Source organism: Rhinolophus sinicus, linkage group LG09 (genome assembly GCF_036562045.2).
Source record: "Rhinolophus sinicus isolate RSC01 linkage group LG09, ASM3656204v1, whole genome shotgun sequence".
Lineage (NCBI taxonomy): Eukaryota > Metazoa > Chordata > Mammalia > Chiroptera > Rhinolophidae > Rhinolophus > Rhinolophus sinicus.
The window spans coordinates 53,028,466-53,034,802 of NC_133758.1; the positions used below are offsets into that span (position 1 = coordinate 53,028,466).

The window sequence follows — 6,337 nt, forward strand, 5'->3', positions numbered from 1 at the left end:
TAATCACAAATTAAGGTACAAATCCAGTTAGATGTGAATTTCCACTGTATTTCTTGGGACTTGAATAGTTAAACTCTACTAATTTTTGTAGAATTATTGAGGTGTACTCATTACATATATGGAAATGCCTTTTATGGCCACTAAGGTGACATAAGTAAAATGGGATGTATACTTACTAGCAAAAAAAAACTTATTTCAGTGGTTTTGTTCTGCTAACAATAAGCATGTGTTCTCTTAGTTGATTTGTAGAATCTTAACGTTCAGAAAAAACCTGAAGTAATCTACCCATCTACAAATTCAAATCAGAAACTCATCTTGGCCCCTCCCCAATATACCAGAGAGAAAATATCTCAGAATGGAGATATTTAGTTGTCTTATTTTGTTTTGTCTTTCTAGATAATGAAATGCCTACATGATGAAAAGTAAACCCAAGATGATCTGAATAAACGGTGAGTGGATATGAAAGTGCCAAATAAGTTCCATCACGAGCAAGTTTAAATTTTAGGAGTAAAATTATCTGAAAGAGTTATGCAAGAAACATATATTTGGCTTTTATTTTATAGAGAGCATATTTTAGACAGTGTTGGAGAAATGAAGTTAATATTGTACGGTTTGTTCCTCGAGGCGTTTATAGTCCAGTAGAGGCTAAAAACAGAAAATATTTACTCCTCCTCCCCCCAAAAAATATATTACAAGCTAAAGCATACGTGGCATCAGAAAGTGTCTTGTATTTAGAGTAGAGAAAATATACTTGCCTAAGGGATGGGTTTAAATTGATAAGAAAATTTACAAAGGATTGAAGGCATATAATCCTTAAATACGTTAATTGAATGAATTATAACGCATCAAAATTCCAGAAAAGCTAGTGAATCATTAGAGTATATTATAGACTGCACACATACTACATGCCACGTAAGTCTTTGTTACATAAATCCATGAGGAGAAACATAGGAAATAAAATAGAAGACATTGTGCTAAGCGTGCAGCTTTACCCGAAACACAGTATTATGCTGAGATCCTGGAAGAGCAACCCAAACAATCATGGAAATAGTCTGATTCTCATATGAGAATAGATTTTAAATGATGAAAAATTTTTAGAGCTGATCCTATAGTGTTCTTACTCTTCTTCAGCACAACTTTAATTCATATAGAAGAATAAACATCTCAAGTTCATGTTATTAAAACTTCTTAAATGTTGAAAAACATATGGAAAGAATGAACATAGATTAAACCATAAACTTGAATTAAGGAAGATTTCCATCACTTTGCTAATGCTACTGCAGCTACTCTGAGAGTACTACAGGTTGAAATCATTGACACCATCAAGCAAAAGTCTGTGGACAAAACTGGATTTTTGCTGAGTGTTCACTCTATAGCCATTGTTACATAGGTACATATGTACATAGGTACATATTTTCACTAAAAGTTATTTGATTTGTATAACATTTCAGTTTGGGTTCTCGCAGGAGTGACAAGGATTTGAGCACTCGTACTTTATTAGGGAGATGAAGAAAACATCACTGTGGGAGTAGGGAGGTGAAACAAGGCAGGGGAGATAACTCACCAGCAAATGATGTGTTATCAAACCAGCTACCACTGAGGGCCCTGGGAAATTCTGGGAATAAGTATAGAACATATGCCTATAGGTATCTCAGCCCAGAGATGAAATAGCTGGGATATTTATCCATCAACTTCTGTCATTGCTTGAGGCTCACTTCCCAGAGTATGTTAATTCCCCCAAGTAATGTGTTTGCTACTGTGCTGCACGGGGCAGCTAAGGCTTTTGTGGCTAATGAAAGCTTTTGTGTAAAAGGATGAAGAAATGGGCAATAAGTCAGACAGTACACTGAAGTGGTAAGAGCAGGGAGACATGTGAGCATGGCAGCATCTGCTACTCATAGAATAGAGTAGCAGAATGTATGCCTTGTTCATGATCCACATTTTAGAAGCTGTCATGCTTGAGGTCTGAGAGACAATCGAGAAGTCACCAAAAACACAACTTTTGGTCATGCCATCTTTTGTTACAAAGTGAACTAACTTTTCCACTCTACTCTTTTCCTTCTCTTCTTGTCACTCCAGAAAAAAAGACACAAACTGATCCATTAGCCAAAACTAAAACCAATCCAATTTCACAGAAGTCATCAAAGAAGTAAGCTCTGACATGTCATGATTATCTGGTAGCAATCTCCCCTAACACACTACAGAAGGAAAGAAAACTGAACGCTACTCTCACCACACTTCGCCAAGATCATGCAGGTAACCAACTCAGTCCTCATTTGATTTAAGTAATTTAAGAAAAAATATAAAATCCTATGCCAACAATGCCAAAAATATTACTTGTGGGCAGTCGATTGGCTTGGTGGTTAGAGCGCAGTGCTCATAACACCAAGGTCGCCGGTTGGTTTCCCACATGGGCCAGTGAGCTGTGCCCTCCACAACTAGATTGGAAACAATGACTTGACTTGGAGCTGATGGATCCTGGAAAAACACACTGTTCCCCAATAAAAATTTTGAAAACTATATTACTTGTAGATCTAGAATACATGAATATATCTGCAGCCTGTGATGGCTTTCCATTAATTTAAAGAGAAAATATTCCCCCTAACCCCCTAGTATGAAGCAGCTACCTGCAGCCTGTCTGACTGACAAATACCTCAGTCAGACTAACAGCTGCTTTAATAAAATGTCAGTAGAAAAATTACCCTTCTATTCACATTTCTTATAACAATGGCAATCATCACATAAAATTTCTGCATTCGTGCAAAAACAATGAAGCTTGACCCATCTAATCAAAGGGAGTAATAGTTTCCATCCAGACTTGGGGCTTCTGAAAAAATATTCCATTTTCAGGATTATAACTTATTGAAATTCTAAAGGAAAACATATTTTCCACACTACCTATGTCTACATCAGGGGCCTCTGTAAGAGTAAATGGGGTTCCAGAACACTGCTTGGCCCTGACACACAGAGTTGGAACCTCTTACTAAACATATTATAAGTAAATCAAATTGGTTTATTCTTATGTACATTTAGGCAGTTTTACAACGTATGTATTTTGATTGTTTATCCTGTAATTCATTCAAGTATTTTTGACTCACCTACTTTTGAAAACCAAACCCTGTGCTAAATGTTTGGTGTAGAACAGTTATTAAAGCAGATAGTCTCTCCCACTTTATTACTTATTGCACAAACAGCATCAAATTACCCTAATTGCTCTGTGTGAGACAAATAAAGGGAGGAGAATTTTATTGCTCTAGAGAAGATAAAAGAAAGTGTGGGAGCAAGGCAGTGGCAGTGGCAGCGGCAGTGACAGCTGGAGCCTCTGATTGGGTTTTGGAGTCCGGTACTGGAGCCAATCAGCATGGGCAGCGAACCAGGGGGGCAAAGCACAGAGTGCATCTTGCAGTCTTTTAAGACCTCTGGAGTGAAACTCACCGTGTACAGGATTCTAACGTGAGGGACCATGGAGCAGTATGCAGCAAACAGCAATAATTCAACGGAGAAGATCGTGGTACAGGCTGGACAGATTCAGCAACAGGTCCAGGGGCAGCCAGCCATTAATGGTACAGGTCAGTGAAAGCCAGTTAATCATATCAAGTGGCCAACCCATTATGGTCCAGGCTGTCACTGGTGGACAAGGTCAAACCATCATGTATCTGGGACACAGCGTTTGCCATAAATACAGTGGGTCGCACCTGGACAGATCCAGATCCAGGGTGGGCAGGCTGTGCAGGTGCAGGGCCAGCAAGCCAAACCCAGAAGATCATCATCCAGCAGCCCCAGACAGCCATCACCACGGGCCCGACCCAGACACAGCAGCAGATTGCTTTCCAGGGGCAGCAAGTGGTACTGCCGCAGGGCAGACCATCATCTATCAGCCAGTTAATGCAGATGGCACCATTCTCCTGTAAGTTACAGTCCCTGTTTCAGGCATGATAACCATCCCAGCAGCCAGTTTGGCAGGAGCACAGATTGTTCAGACAGGAGCCAACACAAAAACAACCATCAATGGACAAGGGACTGTCACTGTGACACTACCAGTAGCAGGCAATGTGATCAGTTCAGAAGGAATGGTTACGATGGTGCCTGGTGCTGGATGTGTGCCTGCTGTCCAAAGGATCCTCCTACCTGGGGCAGAGATGCTTGAAGAAGAGCCTCTGTATGCTAAACAGTACCACCATATACTTGAGAGAAGGCAAGCCCAAGCCAAACTGGAGGCAGAAGGGAAAATTCCAAAGGAGAGAAGGAAATGTCTGCCTGAGTCTCGATGCCGTCATGCTATGGCATGGAAGCACTGCTAAGATGGACAATTTTTCTCTCCAAAGGAAAAGGATAGTCCTCATATGCAGGACCCAAACCCAGGAGATGAAGAAGCAATGACACAGATCATTCAAGTGTCCTATCCCCAGGCCATTTGATGGAGCTGATTAAGGACATGTTCCTCGCCACTTTTTCCCCCTGTTCCAGGAAAGTGATCAATTCTTCTGATGGGACACTGATGATCACATTCTGCCCTTTTCTACAGGACAGAAACCCACTTAATTTTTAATAGGTGGCTCAGCATTATACTTGCAGCGGTGTCTGGCAAATGATGTTGCAAGCCTTTGTCTCACCCTTTCAGTCAGGACCTATTTTAGACTGTTGATGACATTGACATTTCATGGACTAGGATGATGCAAGGGACCTCTGCCAGCCCAGCAGTACCACACACAGCACTTGTGTTGACTGGTGAAGCCAGCCAGCCATCTCAGCAGGGGAGAACAAGCTTCTCAACCTAAACTGCAATCAGGGAAGCTACACAGCCCACTCCTTCCCATGGATTCTAAAAATGACCCATCCCTCCAATGAGGGATCTCAGGCGGACTAAAGTGAATGGACACTTTGTATTCAGAGATGACTTCCAGGCAAGGAAGTTCCATCTCATGAAATGGAAACAATGAATTCTGACATACATTTATCTAATCTGTGGTAATAATAAGAATCTCTGTCTGCCCAGATGATAGGTTGGTATTTTTGGACTCCAGCCAAGAAAAAGCTAATTCTGGGGATAGAATTTTAAAAGACTCAAGCACTGAAAATATAAATTGCTGAACTTTTTTTAGCTTTGACAAGTTGTGGTCTGCTTGTCTGTCTTTTGAGGTCATCTGTACCATAATTCTTACTATGGCTACTTTTAAGACAATTTAGAAAGTATTGTGGACTTGAAACTGCCTTTCCTAAGTAGAGAACAAAAGAATACAATACAACAACAACAAACCTACAATAACTTCTGTGGTGAAGTGCTAAGGACATTTTATAGTAACTCCTACTAAACAGCGAAACTAGAGATTTTCAATCATAGGCTTGATGAGAGCATTTGGGAAGTAGAAGGGTTTTGTGTGTGTTTCAGTCTAGAAGAAGAGAGAAAGTAGTATGTATACCTATGTGTTGTCATATAGCAGGATTTTCCAGTGGATGGATGCCTGGGATGCATCATTAAGATGAAGAGAATAATTTACACTTACACTAACCTTTTAATAAGCACAGAAAAGAAGAAGCCTGAGATTTGGTCCTTGACAATTTCTGGAAAACACTGTTCAGTCAAGCTGTCCTGGACACAACTCCAGGTTACCTGCTAGAGCTTGAGGTGGATATTGGCTTCACTCCTGCAGCGCTTTGTGCTGGCCACAGAGAGCGAACATTCTCATTCTTCCCATGGCAGCTGACTCTGGTGCCAGTTTCCATTTGTTTCCCCCTTTTCTCCATCGGCCTTGTGCAGAAAGGTTTTCACATTGCACCCACGTTTTGCAGATAACTGCAGACCGGAAATAGAGATGCCTGCAGTGTGAGACACTGGGTCACAGTTCCCAAAATGAGTTGTGCCTCAGAAATCTATTTCCTTTTTAGATGTTGAACCCTGGGAGAAATAAGATGATAATTCAGAAGAGCCGTTGCCTTCTCTGGAAACAAAGAAGAAAAACTTAATTATTTTGAAGAACATTTGGGTTGGGTTTGACTTAAATACCAAGAGTAAAGATTGACTCTGTTTTTTGTAATTTTATTAAGAAGGAAAAGATATTAAACCCTCTAAAGAAAACATCACAAAGGGAAATCATTGTAATGGTAGAAATAGAAGCACAGAACTATGCAAAGGAAGCAGGAAGCGTGAAGTATCTTCCTAGTTTCTGGACTCTAGTCATCTGTTCTAGCTTCCAGGTGTCAGGAGAGGCTGATACTTTGGTAAGCTCACTAAAATCTTCTGGCTCTTTACATGAGTTTCTGATATTTATTCAGTAAGCCCCAAGTTCTTCAGATGATAGATCACTAAAAACCATGAGGAGTTTATATCCCTTAGTTT

The 6,337-nt window shown here is 40.4% G+C and overlaps 1 pseudogene; it reads left to right on the forward strand.

Moving 5' to 3' along the window:
- The first annotated feature begins 3,463 nt into the window (after window positions 1–3,463).
- Window positions 3,464–4,418, forward strand: LOC109435505 (nuclear transcription factor Y subunit alpha; annotated as a pseudogene).
- Window positions 4,419–6,337: the final 1,919 nt, after the last annotated feature.